General features: G+C 36.1%; 1 pseudogene; it reads left to right on the top strand.

Annotated features, from left to right (window-relative positions):
• The first annotated feature begins 20,182 nt into the window (after positions 1–20,182).
• On the top strand, positions 20,183–22,029 carry LOC105515698 (annotated as a pseudogene).
• Positions 22,030–22,406: the final 377 nt, after the last annotated feature.

Here is a 22,406-nt window from a genome sequence, read left to right as displayed (position 1 = left end):
GAAAGCACATATTAAATTGCAACATGCTTTAAAGTGTGAGCTATTTTTATTTGCTATTAAAGTGTATTAATATCTTTAGCTTTCTGCTTAAATGTTGCTGAGTGGTAAGCTTCAAAGTAGAGAACTTTTGGAAAGTTTCTCATTTTGAGTCAATTCTGACGTAGTAAGTCTGTCTTTGAATATCTGGTCCTGATTCATTTAGTTATTGATTCATTCAATCATTCATAAATTTACTCAACAAGTATTTATTGACAAATTCATCATTCATCAAGCACAGCAAAGAATAGTGAGATGCAAGACAAAATTCATATTCTCCCAGTAATGAAAAAGTATGGGTATGGTATGGAGTAGCAGATACTGAAATATATGTGCACAGATGATGGTTTACTTCCAAGTATGGTAAGGCCTAGAAAATAACAGATAATGTTTAAGCTGCCTTGGGTTTCTGTGAGAGTACAAACGTCACCATCTTCAACTCCTGAAGGCCAGTAACTGTCACCACACAATTTGACATGCTTGCTTTGTAGTCAGACCCTCTAGAAAACCTCACTCATTTCTGTGTGTTGGCAACATTTAGCAGTCCTTGATTTCTCGATCCCTCCATAGCAGTGTACCTCTACATCCTGTCTTCCTGGGGCCCTGGGCAAAGCAATCAGGCAGAGCATGTTAACCCTCTTTCTCAGGCTGAGGTCCTCCCTGAAGATCCCCTATGTTGAGATCTCTGCACACAACCCTCTGGGATACTACCCCGGATCTGAGACGCCCCACAAGTGCTGGACTCAACCAGTTCTGCTATTGGATTCCATAGCCATGGACCTTGGCATGGGATGCTGAAGGTTTACTTGGAGAATTAAGCCTTCATGATAAAGACCCTTTTTTGCTCAGGTTCCCTTAACTAAGTCCTATTATATATCAATTCTGACTTCTCCTGAACCTCCTGGTCGGGTATCTCAGCACATCCAATGGTGGGAGCTGTGGCAGTCAAGATCATGCTTTAAACTTTTATAAAAATCCATGAGCTTCTAAATGAATGGCCTTCATTTAGCATGTTTAAAAGCAATCACAGTTGTATTTTAAACCCTTACCTAAGTTTTGATTCTAAGTGCTTTCTCCTAAACAGAAATTATAGGATCAAGCTGGGTGTGGTGGCACAAGTCTTTAGTCCCAGCTACTCAGGAGGCTGAGGCAGGAGGATCACTTGAACCCATGAGTTTGAGGCTGCAGTGAGCTATGATTGCATCAGTGAACGTCAGCCTGGGTGGCAGAATGAGATCTCATTTCTTCAAAAAAAGAGAGAAAGAAATTATGAGATCCACTCTGACTTGCGGAAAATGCACCCCTGACAGACAATAGAGAATCCTAGTATGACATATTAGAGGCCTTCCTTGAAAGATTATTCAAATTGTGCTTGCGTCTTCTGTTTTCCCTGCTTTCCCTCTAATTCAAATTGTGGTTGCGTCTTCTGTTGTCCCTGCTTTTCCTCTAATTCAAATTGTGGTTGCATCTTCTGTTTTCCCTGCTTTTCCTTTATCGAAGGAAGAAAGAACATTTTTGTTAAAAGTTATTGATTGATAAACACACAAAAATACACTAGTGATTTAAACAAGCCATATTTTTCTGTGTATAATAAATATAAAAAATCTAATTTAGTTTCTAAAAATTTATCATGTTTATTCCACTGCAGAAGAAACCACGAAGATATAACATTTGGTATCAATAAATTATACTCAGTGAAGCCTCTCTCTATTCATCAGACTGCTTGTACGTAGAAATCTAGTTTTTATGTGAATTTGTACAGTCTGTCCTCTGAAGCTATGTTATTGATTGAATTATAGGCTGTACAGAGCCTTGGAGCTCACATAGGCTGAACTCTTTATTTTGCAAATGATGCTATTGAGGTCTAGAGATGTTAAATGACTGCCCAGGATTACATACCTGACTACAATGCTGCCCTTGCACCACTGCTTTAAAACTGATTTGTGGGTGTCTGCAGATTCTCAAGTGAGAGGAGCATGTGCCATACTACAGATGTTCTTACCCCTATACCTCTCCACTCTGTTACATATGAAATACTCTAGAGGAATCATGGAATCAGAAGACTTGAGTTTAAAGTATTGGAGACCCCTGTCACCTTTTAAACTTTAGTTCTTTAAGTTCTATAAGCATTAGTTTTTCAAATTGTAAAATGAAGAGAATTATGCAAAACTCAAATAGAGAGAGGGAAGGTTAAACTCAGTAATTTATATGGCAAGCCAAGACAGTGCACAGCAAACACCAAGAAACCGATAAATGCTACTCTGATTCATTTTTATGAAATGGCTTGAAAATTGTACCAGTCCACGAAAATTCGAATATTATGTATTGTGTATTTGTAATAAAGTAGGTGTTCTTATTTAAATATTTCTCTTTTATGATCAGGTATTATTAATAGAAATAAGTGCCTCTTACATGCTCTATTTTTGAGAACTTTTCTGTGAACTAAATCCTTCTTATGTCAACATAGCAGAGCCCTCCCTGCCACTAAATAAGTCATCAATGGCTACCTCTTTAGCATATTGTATTAGTGCTCTCTAGAGGGACAGGACTAATAGGCTGGATGTATATATGAAAGGAAGTTTATTAGGAGTATTGACTCACATGATCACAAGGTGAAGTCCCACAATAGGCCGTCTGTAAACTGAGGAGCCAGGAAGCCAGTCTAAGTCTCAAGACCTCAAAAGCAGGGAAGCTGACAGTGCAGCCTTCAGTCTGTGGCCCAAAGCCCAAGAGCCCCTGTCAAATCACTGGTGTAAGTCCAGAAGTCCTAAAGCTGAAGAACTTGGGAGTCTGATGTTCGAGGGCAGGAACCCTCCAGCATGAGAGGGAGATAAAGGCTGGCAGACTCAGTAAGTCAAATCCTTCCACATTCTTCTGTCTGCTGTATTCTATCCGAGACGGCCCACCCAGGTTGAGGGTAGGTCTGCCTTTCCCAGTCCACTGACTCAAATGTTAATCTCCTTTGGCAACACCCTCACAGACACACCCAGGAACAATACTTTGCATCCTTCAGTCCATTCAAGTTGACAGTATTAAGCATCACACATACCATTATCCAAAGTTTTCCCAGAATTTCAGTGTTCAAAAACTTCTGGAGGCAAAAGATTAATTATAGTATTATGAAAATGTAATAGAAAATGAAGCCCATCTAATCTAAACCTTTGCATTTAGAAGTGCTACTAACAGATGTACCAACCTGAAATAAATCACTCAGGTATTTAAAGATAGGGGTGATACTGGAGGCCAGAACCCAGTCTCTTACGTAAAAATCATAGAATGTATCACAACCAATCTATCCATTTGTCCTTACAACCACCTTGCAAGTAATTTCAAACTATTACCTATTTTTAGGCCGTAGCATATGAAAATATAAATGTAACATGTCTGAAATAAAATACTGACATATTTGTTCAAGGTAATGGGCATTTCAGTTTGGCAGGAATTATTTCAGGAATTTGGCAGGAACTACTTCAATTATGAACATGAGGATGGAGAAGATAAAAAGGAATAACAAAAATAATTTGTGATATATTAATCTCAGTAGAAGAACTACTACATCATCTTTGCCAAAGTTATGCATTGCAAGTGTCAGTTTAGCTTTGGCTATTGCAGGGTATGAAAAGGAAAAAAAAAATCTTGAGTGTGAGTAATTATTGTTAATGCAAGTTATCTAATTGGGAGTATTTATTTTCTGGTTGTAGGGCAAATGTTAAAGTGAGTAAAGCATAAGTTTATTTTCTTGTCTATTCATATTTTCCTGAATTCTTTAAACAAAGCCTTAGGAATGTCCAATATATATCTGTGATTATAATCCGCTTAAGGATATCATGGAAAACAAATGTCTTCATTGTGTGCCTTCTGCATTTCTAAGGTAAGTTGAGGAAAGTCACTCTCAACATATGATTAAAAGTAGTTGTAGCATCGAACTGTGTCATGGATGTATGGGAAAGTGTTTACTGAGGAAAGGGGTGCATGTGTGGGCGAGGGTCACGCAACAGTTTTCTGGGAACTATTGAGCAGCTTGTCTTTCTGGTAATTTTATTAAACTGCTCTTTGAGATAATAGCCAAGCAAAGGCTAAAACTAAAATACAGACAGTGTTAAAGTAGAGATGCATGGTCAAATGTGTAGGTTCAAAAGTAATAAGAGCAGAATAATAAGAGCTGCATCATTGAGACCAAAATCTTGGAATTCTCTATGACTCCTGAGACCACAAATTCAGGACTATGCTATAATTCTGGACAAGTTATGCTTTTGCGTCTAAATAAAGCTTTATGTAATTAACTTTTCCCATGTTCTACTCACATCAAATATCTCCTCAATCAGATATGAGGATCAGATATTATTTATCATTAGCTCAATGTCCCACACATAGTAATCTGCATCTTGAATAATGGGCAAGCTGTGTGGAAATGTATATTCTGTTGCTGAAATGACTAGAGAACTGTTGGTACACATTTATTTATTTATTTAATTTATTTATTTATTTATTATTTTTTGAGACAGAGTCTCACTCTGTTACCAAGGCTGGAGTGCAGTGAGACAATCTCAGCTCACAGCAACCTCCTGGGCTCAAGTGATCTTCCTATCTCAGCCTCCTGAGTAGCTGGGACTACAGGCACACATCATCACACCCGGTTAATTTTTGTACTTTTTGTAAAGAAGAGGTTTTGCCATGTTGCCCAGGCTCGTCTCCAACTCCTGCGCTCAAGTTATCTGCCTGCCTTGAGCTCCCAAAATGTTGGGATTACAAGTGTGAGCCATTATCCCCAGCCTGCTGATACAAATGTAAACATGCAAACTCGTTAAGGTGAATTACTTTACTTCACTATAAAGTGATATTTTCTTTCTTAAAATGCAAATTTCTGATAAAATATGAATCTTAATTCACTTGCTATAAAGAGATAAAGAAATAAGAGCCTTGAGAAAGAAAATGTGTGATAAAACACCTTTTAAAACAATTTTATGGTTATAGACAGGTAATATTAACTAATAAATATCCAATTTACAAATTATTTGTTCATGTGAATGCTGGATTTAACATCAAGTATGAAGAATTTCTCTTATCTTTTCTTGTTGTCACCTGTATTAATTTTCTAGTGCTGCCATAACAAAATAGTACAAACTAGTTAGGTTAAAAAACAGATCACTTATCGTCTCATAATTCAGATACTAGAAGACCAAGATGTAGGTGCCAGCAGGGATGGTTACTTCTGGTGGTGTGAGGAAGAATCTCTTCCATGCTTCTATCCTAGCTTCTGGTGATTAGCTGGTAATCTTTGTGGTTCAGCTTCATAAAGTGTTCTCCCTATGTGCGTGTCTGTGTCCCATTTTCCCTTTATAGTAAAGATTTTGGTTCTATTGGATTAGGAGCCCAGCCTAAGCCAGTATGACTTCATCCTATCTGTACTAATTACATCTGCAAAGAACCTATTTCCAAATACAGTCACATTCTGAGGTACTGGAGGTTAAGACTTTAACAAGTAAATTTTAGGGAAGGACAACTCCACTCTTAAGACCACCTTCTGGCCCTGCAAAATTCATATTCTCCTATGCACAATGCAGTCATTCTATTCCAACATTTTTAAAAGCTTAAACTCATTCCAGTGTCAACTGGAAGCTCTAAATCTTATGTAAATATCATCAAAATCAGATATGAGTGAGACTTGAGGTGTGATTCATCATGAGGTAAAATTACCCTCCAGCTATAACCCTGTGAAACTAGAAAAATAATCTGCTTCCAAAATACAATGGTGGATCAGACGTAGGGTAGGCATTTCCATTAAAAAAGGGAGAATCTGAAAGAAGGGAATCATAGATTCCAAACAAGGCCAGAATATAGTTGGGTAAATTCCACTAAGATTTAGGGCCTATAACTAATCCTTTTTGACTCCATGCTCTGTGCTGCAGATCTACTAGGGTGGTGGCCATACCTCCTTGGCCCTGGGAAGTGGCTACCCTTTAATTTGGGCCTTCAGTCTATGGTGACAGTGATAGCCCCACAAACCCTAAAAAGCATTATTCCTCTATTTTGTTTCTTCTCTGCCTCTTTCAGTCTAAGCAGGCTTGCAGTGCTATGCTGGCATAAAATTCTCAAAAGCCTCGTTGGCCTTCTGTGCTAGCCGTGGGAGTTCAAACCAGTAGACAAAAGTGGATATTTCCTGTGCAATCACATCTCTATTTCTGGCTTTCGCTGAGATGGTTTACTGGATGTATGAGTCACATAGCAAATCTATCTAGCAAATGGTTGTCCAGCCACACCCTTGGCCCTGTTTCAAAAGTATTTTGTCTGGGTAGGTTGAGAATCTTCCAAATTATTAAGTGTTAGTTTATTTTTGCTCAGCACTTTCTTTTTCAGTTTATTTCTCTCCTCTTGCATTTTACTCTAAGCAGCAAGAAAAAAACTAGGCCACACCTGCAACACTTTGCTTAGAAATCTCCTCAGCTAAAAATCCAAGTGCATCACTTATATATTATACTATCCACAAAACACTAGAACACAATATTGCTAAGTTATCTGCCATTTTATAACAAAAAAAACTTTTCTCCATTTTTCACTAACATGTTAATTTTTGTCCAAGTTCTCATTAGAATTACTTTTAACATTCATATTTATACTAAGAATTTTTTTCAGGAAAATCTAGTGATATGGTTTTGCTGTGTACCTACCCAAATCTCATCTTGAATTCCCACGTGTTGTGGGAGGGACCTGGTGGGAGGTAATTGAATCATGGCAAGTCTTTCCCATGCTGTTCTCATGATAGCTAATAAATCTCATGAGATCTGATGGTTTTATAAAGAGGAGTTCCCTACACACATTCTCTCTTTGCCTGCTGATATCCATGTAAGACATTACTTATTCCTCCTTGTCCTCTGCCATGATTGTGAGTCTTCCCCAGCCACATGGAACTGTTAGTCCATTATATCTCTTTCTTTTGTAAATTGCTCAGTCTTAGATATGTCTTTATCAGCAACATAAAAACAGCTAATACCGTAAATCATCTAGCATTTTTTTCAATCAAGTTCCTCAAAACTCTTCAAGCCTCTATCCATTACTCAATTTCAGAGCCACTTCCCAATACTTTACATATTGTTCCTAACAGTATCCCACTTTCTAGTCCCCAAATCTGGTATGACTCTTACAGACAAAAATAATAATAATAAATTTAATTCCTAGGCTGTATTTCTTTAAGAATGTGATACGGTTATTGGTGGCAAGACTAGACCAGATATGAGCACAAATCAGTTGACAATGATAGTCGCTGGCATTATAATAAACTCTATGTTACTGGCTTACATGACTTCCTGTTCCACATTTTCAAAATGTCAAAACTGAATTCAGTTAAACTAAACACGTTGATTCAGTCTTATCAGTTAAAACTTAACAAATATGCCCATAGGATTCTTCTTTAACTAATTAATATCTTTATTACTTTTATAAAGTTCTTTTTCATCCAAGACTCCACATTTTAGTTTTTCTCAATAGCTGGGTTGTTTCCACATCCTAAGTCCCTGTGTTGTTTACTGGTAGGAGTTGTTTGTAAGAAACAACAAAGTACAATTTCTCAAGAATTATTGAAGCTTGTTTTTGACTCTTTGAATATATCTTAGCTTAGGACCACATTATGCTGGAACCCAGAGAAGATGTGAGTGCATGGAAAATAATTAATTAGAGATAATTGAATATATAAGGGAATCAGACAAACATGTAAGTGTCTCAAGAAAGTTATATCTTTGGTTTTGCACATGTGAGGAAAAAAACAAAAGCAGTCATAACTAGTACTGACAATCCTAAAATTTGTGATAATGTATAAAATGTATTCAAGAAACAAAAATGCATATATAAATAAATCAAATATAAGAAACAAAAAATGCTATCTTATTATAAATGCCTAGAATATTTCTATGGGCTCTCTAAATAAATATTATTCTAGTTCATTATCATTCCCTAAAGTTTAAAGAAATTTTCTTGATCATCTACCAGAATGGCAAAGCGAAGTGCTCAGTTAACTTGTTCCCCTTCTAAAACAAAGGAAGTATGGGCAACATAACCAAAATCAATGATTTCAGAACTTTTGCATCTGTTCAAAGCCAAAGAACAAATTGAATATTATCTACCAAAGAGAAACTATTGAACCTTGTATATTAGTCCATTCTCATGCTGCTGAAAAAGACCTACTCAAGACTGGGTAAGTTACAAAAGAAAGAGAGGTTTAATGGACTTACAGTTCCGCTTGGCTGGGGAGGTCTCACAATCATGGTGGAAGGCAAGGAGGAGCAAGTCATGTCTTACACGGATGCCAGCAGGCAAAAAGAAAGCTTGTGCAAGGAAACTCCCCCTTATAAAACCATCAGATCTTGTGAGACTTATTCACTATCATGAGAACAGCAAGGTAAAGACCTGACCCCAAGATTCAATTACCTCCCACCTGGTCCCTCCCACCACATGTGGGAATTCAAGGTGAGATTTGGGTGGGCACACAGCCAAACCATATCACTTTGGTAAGACAGTTCTAACTTAAAGTTATCTACTTTTCCCTCCCTCCCCCTAAGCTCAGTGGTGATATAACAGAAAGCTGGCAGCATGGCAAACAATGGAAGGGTATGGCTACTTTTGAAGTTTCATTAAAAATACCATCCCAGGGCTCAGTTATATTTGTTCTGAACTTGCAGATCTCTAAAAATCAAAAATCTATTCTCAGAAAGCAGTGGCTATTTTGTTTTACTCAGAGATCAGCTTAACAGAGCAGAATGTTGTAGCCTACCCCCAGAAAATTAAATAAACAATAACAAATTGCTGACAGCATTTCAGATACCTATGGTTGTGTTTTCAGATGAATCAAAGAAAAGCCTAGCTGGAAAATTTTAAAAAGAAATTCTGGGAGAATAAACAATCATAAGAGATTGTGAGAAACTCCAGTATATACCTGGGGATCTCATGCATTGTGTATATGCCCAGGAAAGATCTGGGAAAGGAGAGGCACCAGTTACTCTCATCTTTGGCTTGCCTGCACAAGCAGGAAGCAAGAGCTAAGGCTGTGTCATAAACTTTCTGAAATCCAAAGATTTTCTTTCTCACACGAATCTACTTAGAAAAGGACAGAAAGCATACAGGTATGGCATTGAAAGCAATTTTCTAGCAACTCATTGCTCATCATTAAATTAAAATAACAGAAGTGACCCCAAAAAAGCTAGTCTTAACAATGAAACATGAATTATAAATGAAAAACTAACAGATAATTCAATAGCTCCACACTTCAGAGAATATATAATGTACAGAATTATCTAGAAAAGTGCTAAACAAGTCAACAGAACAAAAAAATTACAACACTACCACAACCAGAACTAGTAAAAAACTGATGGCAATAAACCTTGAATGATGGAGGAATTAAAAGTAGAATTGTTATATTATCTAGAATATCCATTTTTGATAAAAATATAAAGAAACAGAATAGTATGCCTATACATAGAGGGAAGAAAAACAGCCAGTAGAAAATGTCTTTCAGGAGGCACATATTTTGAATGTAGTAAACAAAGTATTTTAGCTATTACAAATACGCTGAAAGAATTAAAGTAAGAAGCAGAGCAGGTCTCATTTGCAAAGAGTGTGTTTTTATTTTTATTTTTATTTTACCTGTCTAGTGGCTCTCTGGATGACCAGCTCAAAGGGCTTGACTTTATCTTTTCTTACCCACATTTCTCCTAATCCCATGCCCTAAGGAAAGTTTGTTGAAAATATTTAAAATATTTACAGGTAAATGTATTAGTCATTGCTGCATGTACCCATAAATAACAGTTGTAAACAATAGACAGACAAAAAAGATTGAGAGGAAAATCTGTGATATCAGATTCTTTGGGGAATGAGTTTTGAAGTATCCTAACATATATCCGGTAATTTCTAAGCCATGTACATGCTAAGGGCTGTGTGCATGCTCAGGAAAGATAGGAGAACCCTGTAACCTGTTGCTTCTGGCTGATCTTCAGCCTCTGAGCTAGCAGAACATGGAACCTAAGGAAGAACTGAAAACTTCTGACTAAATGTTGAAGGGAAAATTCAAAAATCTACCGAGCCCATCTGTGAAATGTTCAATCACTAGCTCACCAATGAGATAATGGAACAGAGGTTTTAGTGACTACACCCAATAAAGAATACACTTTTTAAAAATGTAATTCAGAAAAATCACTAAGCAAGCAATCAACAACTACAATAAGCAGCAACAGGAAATTCTGGGGAAAGGAGGTAAACTAACTTTCATATTGCTGCATTATGATATGTTCAGCTTTCAACAAAAAAATTATAAGACATGCAAAACAATTAAAAATATAGTGTGAAGTGTACTCTTCAAAACCACCACCAAGTTAGGGAGCAAGATACAGCCCCAGGGTAACATAAAACACCACAGAATGTGCTGATTTTTTTATGATTCGGCTGTTTTATTTTTTCCTTGATTAATTGTTCTCCAGCTTGCTGCAAGCTGTTGATTAGTCTACAGAATTCTAAAAACGTTGGTTCTGACCGTTTTTGCCTATTTTTATTGCTTTATGAAGAGAGAAGCTATTGGCATTGTGTACTCTGCCGTTTTTATCGACATCACTCACTAGTGTATTTTTGAAGTGACGCTTACATTTAATTCTTTTAGATAACTTAAAATAATGAGACAACATATTTCTCAAAAATTTTAATAATTTGTAAACTTTAAAGTAGATTTAATAAGACTGAAATCTTAAAGTAGTAAGTTTACTTTTTTCTTCACAAGAATGTTTTAGTGCCAGTTCCAAAACACAACATATTCCCTTTATTCTTTTTTTTTTTAATTGTCATGTATCTATTTTTCTCTTGGAATTTTGAATTTTGTACGTGAAGGATGATCTTGAATCTTTGAAGTTTATTTCAGACTTTTAAATATGCCTGTTAATTAGCATATTTCTCACTGGAAAATCTCTTTACCTTCGCAGGCTGTTCAAATGCTTTACCTCCTTTACTTTGAGGGATTAGAGCTAACACATTTTTGCAAAAACTGAAGGTTATACTTTGAATTGAACTTTATATAATTAAACTGACCCCATTTTAAAGTGAAATTCTTACTTTTGCTTTTGTTGTGTGTTAGACGGTAAAATTTATGTTGTATATTTAAAAACTTTAAAAATATTGAAAACCTTTTCAGAAATAATTGGGTTGACAAAGTTAACTCTATAAAGCTTTTAGAACCCTCCATATTGAAACTTGTTCAAGTAGCCATAAAGCTATTTGGCAGACAATTTATATCTGCATGATTAGCAATAAACATTAAATAGAGTAATAGTCATTTAATTCAACAAATACTTATTGTATGTTTTCTGTGTGTCAGTTAATCTCGTAGGCACTACAGAAATAACAAAAGAAAAACTCTATTCCTTCTTTTTTCAAAGGAGCATACTCTCTGATAGTAAGTGGTTTTATAAAATAATTCAGTGTAATAAAGGATTGGCTACACTGTCTAGGGTATATTCCCTGGAGTTTGTTACCACAGTTGATAGAGAATTCAGGACACGGACACATGCAGGCGGGTTAAGGAGTGGAAAGTTTAATAAAAGAAAGGAGAGAGGAGAGCAGCTCCTTGCAGGAGAGAGAGATAGAAAAGTCTGAAAAAATGGGGAGGGGAGGCGGCAGACTGCAGCAGATTTTATAGGCAGGCTAGAGAAGGCCGTGTCTGATTTACACGGGGCTCACAGTTTAGTGCCATCAGGTAAGATGTCTACATAGTGCACAGGGAAGGCTGGTTGTCCCGCTCAATCTTCTAACAGGTCTTTCCTGTTAATTGGCACCATCTTGTCTGCTCCTCTACAGTACACATGGCTGGCAGAGAAGGGAAGATGGACCCGCCATTTTGAAAATGTCTAGTCCTTAGTTCCTGCCATCATTCACCCATACAAACTGACGGCTTGCAGACTGCTATTTGTTAGAAAATGATTTGGGGCTGCTTTTCATTAAAAAGAAAAGCCTTACCAAGCACTCCCATGACCTTGCTATCTACCTAAGTAATTCCTTCTTAACTCCTATATCAATAGTATGCTTGTTGCTACAAGTGCTTAGAGAAGGCACAATGAACCCAGGGCAGATAGATTCAAAAAAGAGTTCATTACCTCTCATTTTAGAGTTTTTATAGTTTCTTTGTTTGAGATTTATATTTAATTAGCCATATCTCAAAATGTACTGTTTACATAAAATTGACATTTGCCAATTCTTAAGGAGACTAGAAGAAAAATAACTTTACCCAAAATGTTGCACCTAGATGTTTTCATGTTCTATAAACGTGAGTGTGTCTAACATGGTCAGGACAAGCATGAAAGCTGGTGTGGCTAGAGTTATATGAGAGGAAGGAAAATACTCAAAATATTTTAAGATGGTTTGTATCAGGCAAGTGCCAGGATGATCTTAAATGGTTAGGTACAACTATAACCACAGCTGAAAATAGAACCAACTGGATTTCCTAACGGTCCAGACATGATGTTAAGAACAGGCAGAGTTAAGGTTTGTATAGAGCAACTGTAAAGATGGACTTGCCATCAACAGAGAAGGCTGGTGAGAAGGGGCTGGTGAGTGACATCAGATGCACTTACTTTAACTGGTTAAATTTGAGGTACTTATCAGATTCACACCGGAGCCATCAGTCTGACAGTAGGATTTGGGAAGTTGGAGTTCAGACTAGGAGTCAGAGATGAAAATGTAAATGTTAGAGGAATCAGCATAAAAATGGACATGGCCATCAAAGGAATGAGTATAGATAGCCTCAAAGGAGAATTCAAGGACAGATCCAAGTGACATTCACATGTTTAATGTTAAGAGATGAAGTAACAGCAAAGGATAGAGAGATTAGAACAGAGCTCACAAAAAATGGGAAAAATAAAACTGATTATATAATGTCTTGAGTTAAAGTGAACTTTCAGTTTTTAAAAACAGTTGCCCGTTGAAAGCTTCCTAGGAGAAATCAGTCATCACCTCTGTCCTGTGCTGATGATCCAGATTAAACATTGTATATAACAACATGGGTATTATTTGGACGTGACAAAACCCTGATTTAGGAGTGATAAAGGCAAAAACCTGTTGGAATTTATTCAAGTGAAAACTTGAGGAGAATTGGGAACATCAGTAGAAACAACTTCGTCATTGTTTCTACTTATGTTTTGTTTTGTTGTAAAGCAAGCCAAAAAAAGAGAGTGGTGGTAGATGTTGGAAATGGTATCGAGAGGTTCACTTATTTAAGATTAAAAAAATAAGAGCATAATGTAGGAATACAGTTCACTTGGAACTAGAAGGTGAAGGCAGTGTTATAGAGTTTGAAGATATGGGAAATTATTTTGATTAGTCACCTTAAGTTACAGCTTGACTTCTGTTCCTGGAGTCATAGAGTCCTGCAAAGAGGTAGCTGCCCCCAAGAGTGATGGCTCCTTCTTGACTTCAGCTTCCCACCAAGGGTCCAGGCAAATATGTATTAAGCACAGGTGGTAAAATGGACAATCTCTTTACTGTCAACTACAATATGGAACAGGATAGTCTCACTCTGTGGTTATTAATACTCTCCTGGATCCTGCAGGTGCACAAATGCAGAGGGCCAATCTTACACCTTAACTTATGCTTTTAAATATTCATTAATAAATGAGTAAAATTAATTTAAAGCAACAGAAATTTATCTCAAGTCTCAATAAGAAGAATAATTTTGCATAAATGCTTTGATTTTATAGGTTTCGTTAAAGCTTTTATTTTAGATTCAGGGATACATGTGCAGGTTTCTCACATAGGTAAACTTTTGTCACAGGGGTTTGGTATGCAGATTGTTTTGTTACCCAGATACTAGGCCTAGTATCTAATAGTTATTATTTTCTGATCCCTTCCCTCCTCTTCTCTCCACATTTGGTAGACCCCAGTGTATGTTGTTCCCCTCTGTGTGTCCTTGTGTTCTCATCATTTAGCACCCAGTTGTAAGTGGGAAGATGTGGTATTTGGTTTTCTGTCCCTGTGTTACTTTGCTAAGCATAATGGCCTCCAGCTCCATCCATGTTACTGCAAAGGACATGATTTCATTCGTTTTTATGGCTGCATAGCATTCTATAGTATATATGTACTACATTTTATTTATCCAGTCTTCCTTTGATGGGCATTTGGGTTGATTCCATGTCTTTGCCATTGTGAATAGTATTGCAATGAACATATGCATGCATGTGTCTTTATGATACAATGATTTATATTTCTTTGGGTATGTACTCAATAATGGGAATTCTGGGTCAAATAGTAGTTCTGGTTTTAGCTCTTTGAGGAATCAACATACTGCCCTCCACAATGGTTGAACTAATTTACACTCCGGTCAACAGTGGACAAGTATTCCCTTTTCTCTGCAACCTCACCAGCATCTGTTATTTTTTTTACTTTTTTAATAATAGCCATTATGACTGTTATGAGATGATATCTAATTGTGATTTGGATTTCCATTTCTTTAATGATCGGGGATGCTGAACTTTTTTTCATATGCTTGTTGGCCACATGAATGTCTTCTTTTGAAAACTCTCTGTTTATGTCCTTTGCCCACTTTTTAATGGGGTTGTTTATTTCTTGTCAATTTAAGAGCCTTACAGATACTGGATATTACACTTTTGTCAAATGCATAGTTTGCAAATATTTTCTCTCATTCTGTAGGTTGTCTGGTTGTCTGTTTACTCTGTGGATAGTTTGCTTTGCTGTGCAGAAGTTTTTTAGTTTGTCAATTTTTGCTTTTGTTTCAGATCCCATTTGTCAATTTTTGCTTTTGTTTCAGTTGCTTTTGGCATCTTCATCATTAAATTTTTGCCAGTTCCTGTGCCCAGAATGTTATTGCCTAGGTTGCCTTCCAGGGTTTTCATAGTTTAGGGTTTTACATTTAAGTTCTCTTAAGTTGATTTTTGTATATGTTGTAAGGAAGGGGTCCAGTTTCAATCTTCTACATATGGCTAGCCAGTTATCCCAGTACCATTTATTGAATAGGGAATCCTTTTCCCATTGCTTGCTTTTGTCAGCTTTGTTGAAGATCAGATGGTTGTAGGTGTGCAGTGTTATTTCAGGACTTTGCATTCTGTTCCATTGGTTTTGGGATCTGTTTTTGTACCAATGCCATTAAGTTTTGGTTACTGTAGCCCTGTAGTATAGTTTGAAGTTTAGTTATGTGATGCCTCCAGCTTTGTTCTTTTTGCTTAGGACTGACTTGACTATTCAGGCTCTTTTTAGCTTCCATATGATTTATTTATTTATTCATTTATTTTTTTGAGATGGAGTCTGGCCCTGTCGCCCAGGCTGGAGTGCAGTGGCATAATCTCTACTCACTCACTCACTGCAACCTCTGCCTCCCAGGTTCAAGTGATTCTCCTGCCTCAGGTTCCTGAGTAGCTGGGACTACAAGCACCATGTAAAGACAGGGTTTCTAGTAAACCTGTTGGTCAGGCTGGTCTCAAACTCCTGACCTCAGGTGATCTGCCCGCCTCAGTCTCTCCAAATACTGGAATTATAGGCATGAGCCACCACACCCAGCTTCCATATGAGTTTTAAAGTGCATTTTTCTAGTTCTGTGAAGAATGTCATTGGTAGTTAGATAGGAATAGCATTGAAACTGCTAATTTAGTTAGATAGTAGTTAATTTAGTTAGGTAGTTAGATAGGAATAGCTAAGTTAGTTAGGTAGTTAGATAGGAATAGCATTGAAACTACCAATGTCACTGGTAGTTAGATAAGAATAGCACTGAAACTGCTTAGGATAAAAAATCAATATAAAAAAAATTACTAGCATCCTATACAACAACGATAGTCAAGCTGAGAGCCTAAGAAGGAATGCAATCCCATTCACAATTGCCACAAAAGATATGGCCATTTTAATGGTACTAATTATTCCTATCTAAGAGCATGGATTGTTTTTTCATTTGTTTGTGACCCTCTCTGATTTCTTTCAGTGGTGGTTTATAGTTCTCCTTGTAGAGATACTTTCACCTCCCTGGTTGGCTATATTCTTTGGCATTTTATATATGTTGCGGTAATTGTGAATGGGATTGCTTCCTGATTAGGCTCTCAGTTTAACAATTGTTGTTGTATAAGAATGCTAGTGATTTTTGTACATTGATTTTTTATCCTAAGACTTTGCTGAAGTTCTTCATCATTCTTTGTTTTTGGGCCAAGACTATGGGGTTTTCTAGATATAGAATCTTGTCATCTGCAGACAGGGATAGTTTGACTTCCTCTCTTCCCATTTGGATGTGTTAGTATTTTAGCACTTTTTCCCTTTTATTGATTATGTCATCAAAATATCTGCCAAATCCAAAGTCACTAAATTTTTCTTGTCATTTTTAATAGAAGTTTTATATTTTTGACTGTTACAGCTATCATCCATGTCAAATAAATGTTTGTGTATGTTGTGAATGAAGCTTTTTAAAATTCCTATTTATTCAATTGTTCCAGCACCATTTGTTGAAAATCTTACACTTTATATTCATTCACTGATCCTGGCAGCTTTCTTAAAAAATCAACTGTCCATGTAGGTGTGTGGGTATGTTTTGTGGTCCTCTTCTCCATTTTATTGAACTGGTGCCTCTCTTTATGGTAATGTCACACTCTCTTGATTACTTTAGCCTCATAGTGAATCTTGGAATCACAAATGTAGCTCATTCAACCTTGTTCTTCTTTATTAAATTATTTTTGCATTTCCACATTAATTTTTAAATAAGCTTGTCAGTTTTTACAAAGAAGGCTGCTGGGGTTTTAATTCTGATTACACTGAACTTATAGACCAATTTGAAAGAACTGGCACCATAACGATAATGAATTTTCTTATCTGTGACCACACTGTATCTCTTCATTTACTTAGTTCTTTAATTTACATCACTAATATTTCATAATATTCAATTTCACAGTATTAAGAATATTAAGCAAATTTGCTAAACTGAATTATTTGTTCTAGTAATATGATAGCAGATTCAGCAGAATTTTTTCTACAGATGTATAGAAAAAACAAGTATTACATTTAAGCCTTTAATCTATTTTGAGGTCTTACATTTAAGCCTGTAGTCTATTTTGAGTAGATTTTTGTACACAATGTGAGATAACAGTCTAATTTCATTCTTCTGCATATGAATATTTGCTTTTTCCAGCACCATTTGTTAAATAGACTATTTTTCCCCATTGTGTGTCATGATCCATAGAAAAAAGTCTGCTGAATCTACTATCATATTCCTAGAACAAATAGGTCAGTTTAGCAAGTTTGCTTATGAATATGTAAATAAAGAGAGTTTTAATTTTTCCTTGCAATCTAGATTTACTTTATCCATTTTCCTTGTTGCAGCAGGCAGAATCTATAGTGTAATATTTAGTAGAAGTCATAAGAGCACACATAGTTGCCATGTTTGTTATCCCAATGGGAAAGGATTTAGTCTTTTACCATTAAGTACAATGTTAGCTATAGGTGTTTCTTTCATAGATACCTTCTATGAGGTTTAAGAGATATGCTTATATGCATATATTTCTGAAGTCTTTGTTGTTATTTGTTTTAATCAGGGTTGGATGGTGGATTTCTCTAAATCCTTTAATTCTTGAGATGATCTTTTTGTTCTTTTTATTCTATTTACACCATGAATTTCATTGATTTTTTTCCTTTTTTTCTTTTTTTTCTTTTGAGATAGAATTTTGCTCAGTCACCCAGGCTGGAGTGCAATGGTGCAATCTCGGCTCATGCAACCTCTGCCTCCCGCGTTCAAGCGATTATCCTGTGTCAGCCTCCCGAGTAGCTGGGATTACAGGTACCTGCCATCATGACTGGCTAATTTTTATATTTTTGTAGAGACAGGGTTTCACCATGTTGGACAGGCTGGTCTTGAACTCTTGACCTCAGGTGATCCGCGTGCCTCGGCCTCCCTAAGTGCTGAGATTATGGGCATGAGCCACTGCACCTGGCCTCATCGATTTTTTTCTAAACATTTTCTTTAAATTTTCAGTTTATTGAGGTATAATTGACAAGTACAAATTGTGTATATTTAAGATACATAACCTAATGTTTTGATATACATATGCAATATGAAATGATCACCATAATCAAGCCAGTTAACATATCACATAGTTGCCATTTTCACTCTTTGGGTGTGTGTGTGTGTGATAAGAACCACAGATTTGATAAGCTCTACACCTCTTAGCAAATTTCAAGTATTGCTAACTTAGTGACCATGATGTACACTAAATACCAGAACTCATTTGTCTTGCATAACTGAAACTTTGTATCCTTTGATGAATATCTCCCCATTTCCTCCTTGCCATCCATAGCAACAACCATTCTTACTCTCTGCTTCTATGAGTTTGACTATTTTCCCTTCTACAGATCATGAGATCATACAGGATTTGTCTTTTGTGTCTGGCTTATTTCACTTGGTATAATATCTTCTAGATTCATCCACATTGTTACAAGTGACCGGATTTTCTTTATAAAGGTCAAATAATATTCCTTCCTATATTTAAAAATAATATTTTATTTTTCCATTCATCCATTAATGATCATTTAGGTTTTTTCCACTTAATTCTTCTTGGGAATAATAGTGCAATGAACATGAGAGTTTTATTTAGAAATATTTTAGTTTGTGTTCAAATATTGTGGATTATCCAGATTTCTTTCTTTTGTTGAGTTCTGATTCAATTTCATAGTTGACAGAAAACATAATTCAAATGATTAGAATTACATTTGTTGATTCTGCTTCCAAATTTCCTTTGGACCTAAGCTGTCACATCAATTCTTGCCAGGGTTTCCAGCCTACTGACTTGCCCTGAAGATGGAGAACTTGAAGCATCTACAACCTTATAATCCAATTCCTCATAATCTCTCTCTCTCTCTCTCTCTCTCTCTGTCTCTCTCTATCCTCTCCCACTTTATGTGCACACATACACACAAATACACACACATTCTAGCTCTATTGGTTCTGTTTCTCTGGACAGCCTTGACTAAAACAGATTTTGGTTTTATTGCCTAGAATATTGGCTATCTTAGAACATATTCAACATAGACTTGAATAGAATGTGTATTTTTCTGTTTTTGCAAAGGTTTTTGATAATTGTCAACTAATCATGTTGGTTAATATTGCTGTTCAAGTCTGTATTCTTATTTGTTTTCTCTCTTATTGTATCAATTACTGAGAAAATGGTACTGAAGTATTCAAATACAATTGTGGATTCATTTGCTTCTTATTACTATTTTTATCAGATTTCAATTCCTGTATTTTGAACTCTACTATTAGATGAATACACATTTAGGGTTAAATCCTCATGACAAATCGATTCCTTTATTACTTTAAAAAATGGTCCACTACATTCCTGGCAGTATTCTTTTCTCTGAAAACTACTTTGTTTCATATTAATATAGAAATTCTAGATTGCTTTTCATTAGCGTTGAAATGGGATACATTTTTCAATCTTTCTGTTTTAAACTTCTTTTTGTCTTTATATGTAAGGTTGGTTTTCTGCAAGAATAATATATTTGGAGTTTACTTTTCATATAATGTGAATGACTCTGCTATTAATTTGATGTTTAGATAATTTTTAATGCATTCATTGATATTTGATCTAGATATACCGTTTTGCTGTATTTTTTCCCATTTATTATTTCATTTTTCGTTTCCTTCGTTCCTTTATTTCCTAGAAAAAATCAAGTATTTTTTATTATTACATATATCTCCCTTTTTACTTATTAGCTATTATTTTTTGTTTTGTTCTTTCAGTGGTTGCTTTGGGGTTTATATAGTATATATGCATATTTATCACAGTCTATTTTCAAGCAATAGTGTACTTCCTTACACACTGCATTAGAATACCACAGTGATATATTTTTGTTTCTCCTTCCCAAAACTTTCTTCTGTTGTCATAACATTTCCATGCATGCCATATATTTTAAAGTGCATTCCTTTTTTATTTCCTTTAAATGATTGATTATACTTAAAAACTTTTAAAATTTAGAAATAATGTTTGTATTTATACATGTAATGATCATTTCCAGTGTTATTTATTTTGTTGTTTAAATGCAGATTTCTATTTGATATAATTTTTGTTTTTTTTAAGGACTCCCTATAGTATTTACTTTAGCATAGGTAACTGGTAATAAAAATCTCTAACCTGATGTGGGGAGCTCTTGGAGATGGCCACCCAGGCATCTGGGGAGCCACAGAAGTCATACTCCCTTAAACCCTGCTTTGCTTCCCCTGTGAATATAACCCCTTAGCTGGCATTTTGCATCCCAATTGTCTTCTGATGGAGGCGTCTTTGGGGATTCAAATGGATGAGTCAATGGCTTTTTCTCCCCACCATGACCGGTTTCAGGTTGAAGGCTCTTTAAAAAGAAAAAAAAAAAAAACAGAATTTTAAACTTGCAGGTGTTATAAAAGATATTGAGAAGCCTGTACCACAGCTTGGTAATGTGTTTAAGATTAAGGACAAAATTGAAGAAGGCACTTTCAGCTCTGTTAATTTGGCCACAGCACAGTTGCAAGTAGGACCTGAAGAGAAAATTGCTCTAAAACACTTGATTCCAACAAGTCATCCTGTAAGAATTGCAGCTGAACTTCAGTGCCTAACAGTGGCTGGGGGGCAAGATAATGTCATGGGAGTTAAATACTGCTTTAGGAAGAATGATCATGTAGTTATTGCTATGCCATATCTGGAGCATGAGTCGTTTTTGGCCATTTTGAATTCTCTTTCCTTTCAAGAAGTACGGGAATATATGTTTAATCTGTTCAAAGCTTTGAAACGCATCCATCAGTTTGGTATTGTTCACCGTGATGTTAAGCCCAGCAATTTTTTATATAATAGGCGCTTGAAAATGTATGCCTTGGTAGACTTTGGTTTGGTCCAAGGAACCCATGATACGAAAATAGAGCTTTTCAAATTTGTCCAGTCTGCAGCTCAACAGGAAAGGTGTTCACAAAACAAATCCCACATAATCACAGGAAACAGGATTCCATTGAGTGGCCCGGTACCTAAGGAGCTGGATCAGCAGTCCACCACAAAAGCTTCTGTTAAAAAACCCTACACAAATGCACAAATTCAGATTAAAGAAGAAAAAGATGGAAAGGAGGGATCTGTAGGCCTTTCTGTCAAGCGCTCTGCTTTTGGAGAAAGAAATTTCAATATGCACAGCTCCATTTCACATGAGAGCCCTGCAGTGAAACTCGTGAAGCAGTCAAAGACTGTGGATGTCCTGTCTAGAAAGTTAGCAACAAAAAAGAAGACTATTTCTGCAAAAGTTATGAATAGTGGTGTGATGAGGAAAGCTGCCAGTTCTTGCCCGGCTAACCTGACCTGTGACTGCTATGCAACAGATAAAGTTTGGAGTATTTGCCTTTTAAGGTATCAGCAGGTTGCCCCTAGGGCAGGTACACCAGGATTCAGAGCACCAGAGGTCTTGACAAAGTGCCCCAATCAAACTACAGCAATTGACATGTGGTCTGCAGGTGTCATATTTCTTTCTTTGCTTAGTGGACGATACCCATTTTATAAAGCAAGTGATGATTTAACTGCTTTGGCCCAAATTATGACAATTTGGGGATCCAGAGAAACTATCCAAGCTGCTCAAACTTTTGGGAAATCAATATTATGTAGCAAAGAAGTTCCAGCACAAGACTTGAGAAAACTCTGAGAGAGACTCAGGGGTATGGATTCTAACACTCCCAAGTTAACAAGTGATATACAAGGGCCTGCTTCTCATCAACCAACTATTTCAGAGAGGACTGACCATAAAGCTTCTCGCCTCATACAAACACCTCCAAGACAATACTCAGGGAATTCATTTAAAAAGGGGGATAGTAATAGCTGTGGGTGTTGTTTTGATGAGTATGTTACCAATTGAGAAGGCTGGAATGAGGTACCTGATGAAGTTTATGACCTGCCTGATAAACTTCTAGATCTAAATCCAGCTTCAAGAATAACAGCAGAAGAAGTTTTGTTGCATCCATTTTTTAAAGATACGAGCTTGTGATGATGGGTCTTCATTTAACGTTTACTGTTATGAGGTAGAATAAAAAGGAATACTTTGTAACAGCCATAAGTTCTTGTTTAGAGACCAGAGCAGGATTAATAATTTATTTTAACATTTTAGTGTTTGGTGACACGTTCTAAAATATAGATTAAGAATACGGGATAGTTGTTGGGACTAACAACATGATCTTCTTTGAATTAAACCTACCTAAGTAGATTTTAGGTGGGTTCCTATTAGGTCAGATTTTTAGTTTCCCTAATTACCTTTCACTGACATATGCAGAAAAAGGAACAATTTTAGCTTTAATTAATTAAAATTAACGGATGTGATGAGGATTAAATGAATCAAAAGACTTAATTTGTAAATTTTCTTAGAGT

Source organism: Colobus angolensis, unplaced genomic scaffold (genome assembly GCF_000951035.1).
Source record: "Colobus angolensis palliatus isolate OR3802 unplaced genomic scaffold, Cang.pa_1.0 Scaffold268, whole genome shotgun sequence".
Taxonomy (NCBI): Eukaryota; Metazoa; Chordata; class Mammalia; order Primates; family Cercopithecidae; genus Colobus; species Colobus angolensis.
Note: the sequence above shows the minus strand (reverse complement) of the source record. Positions and strands in the feature narration are given on the sequence as shown.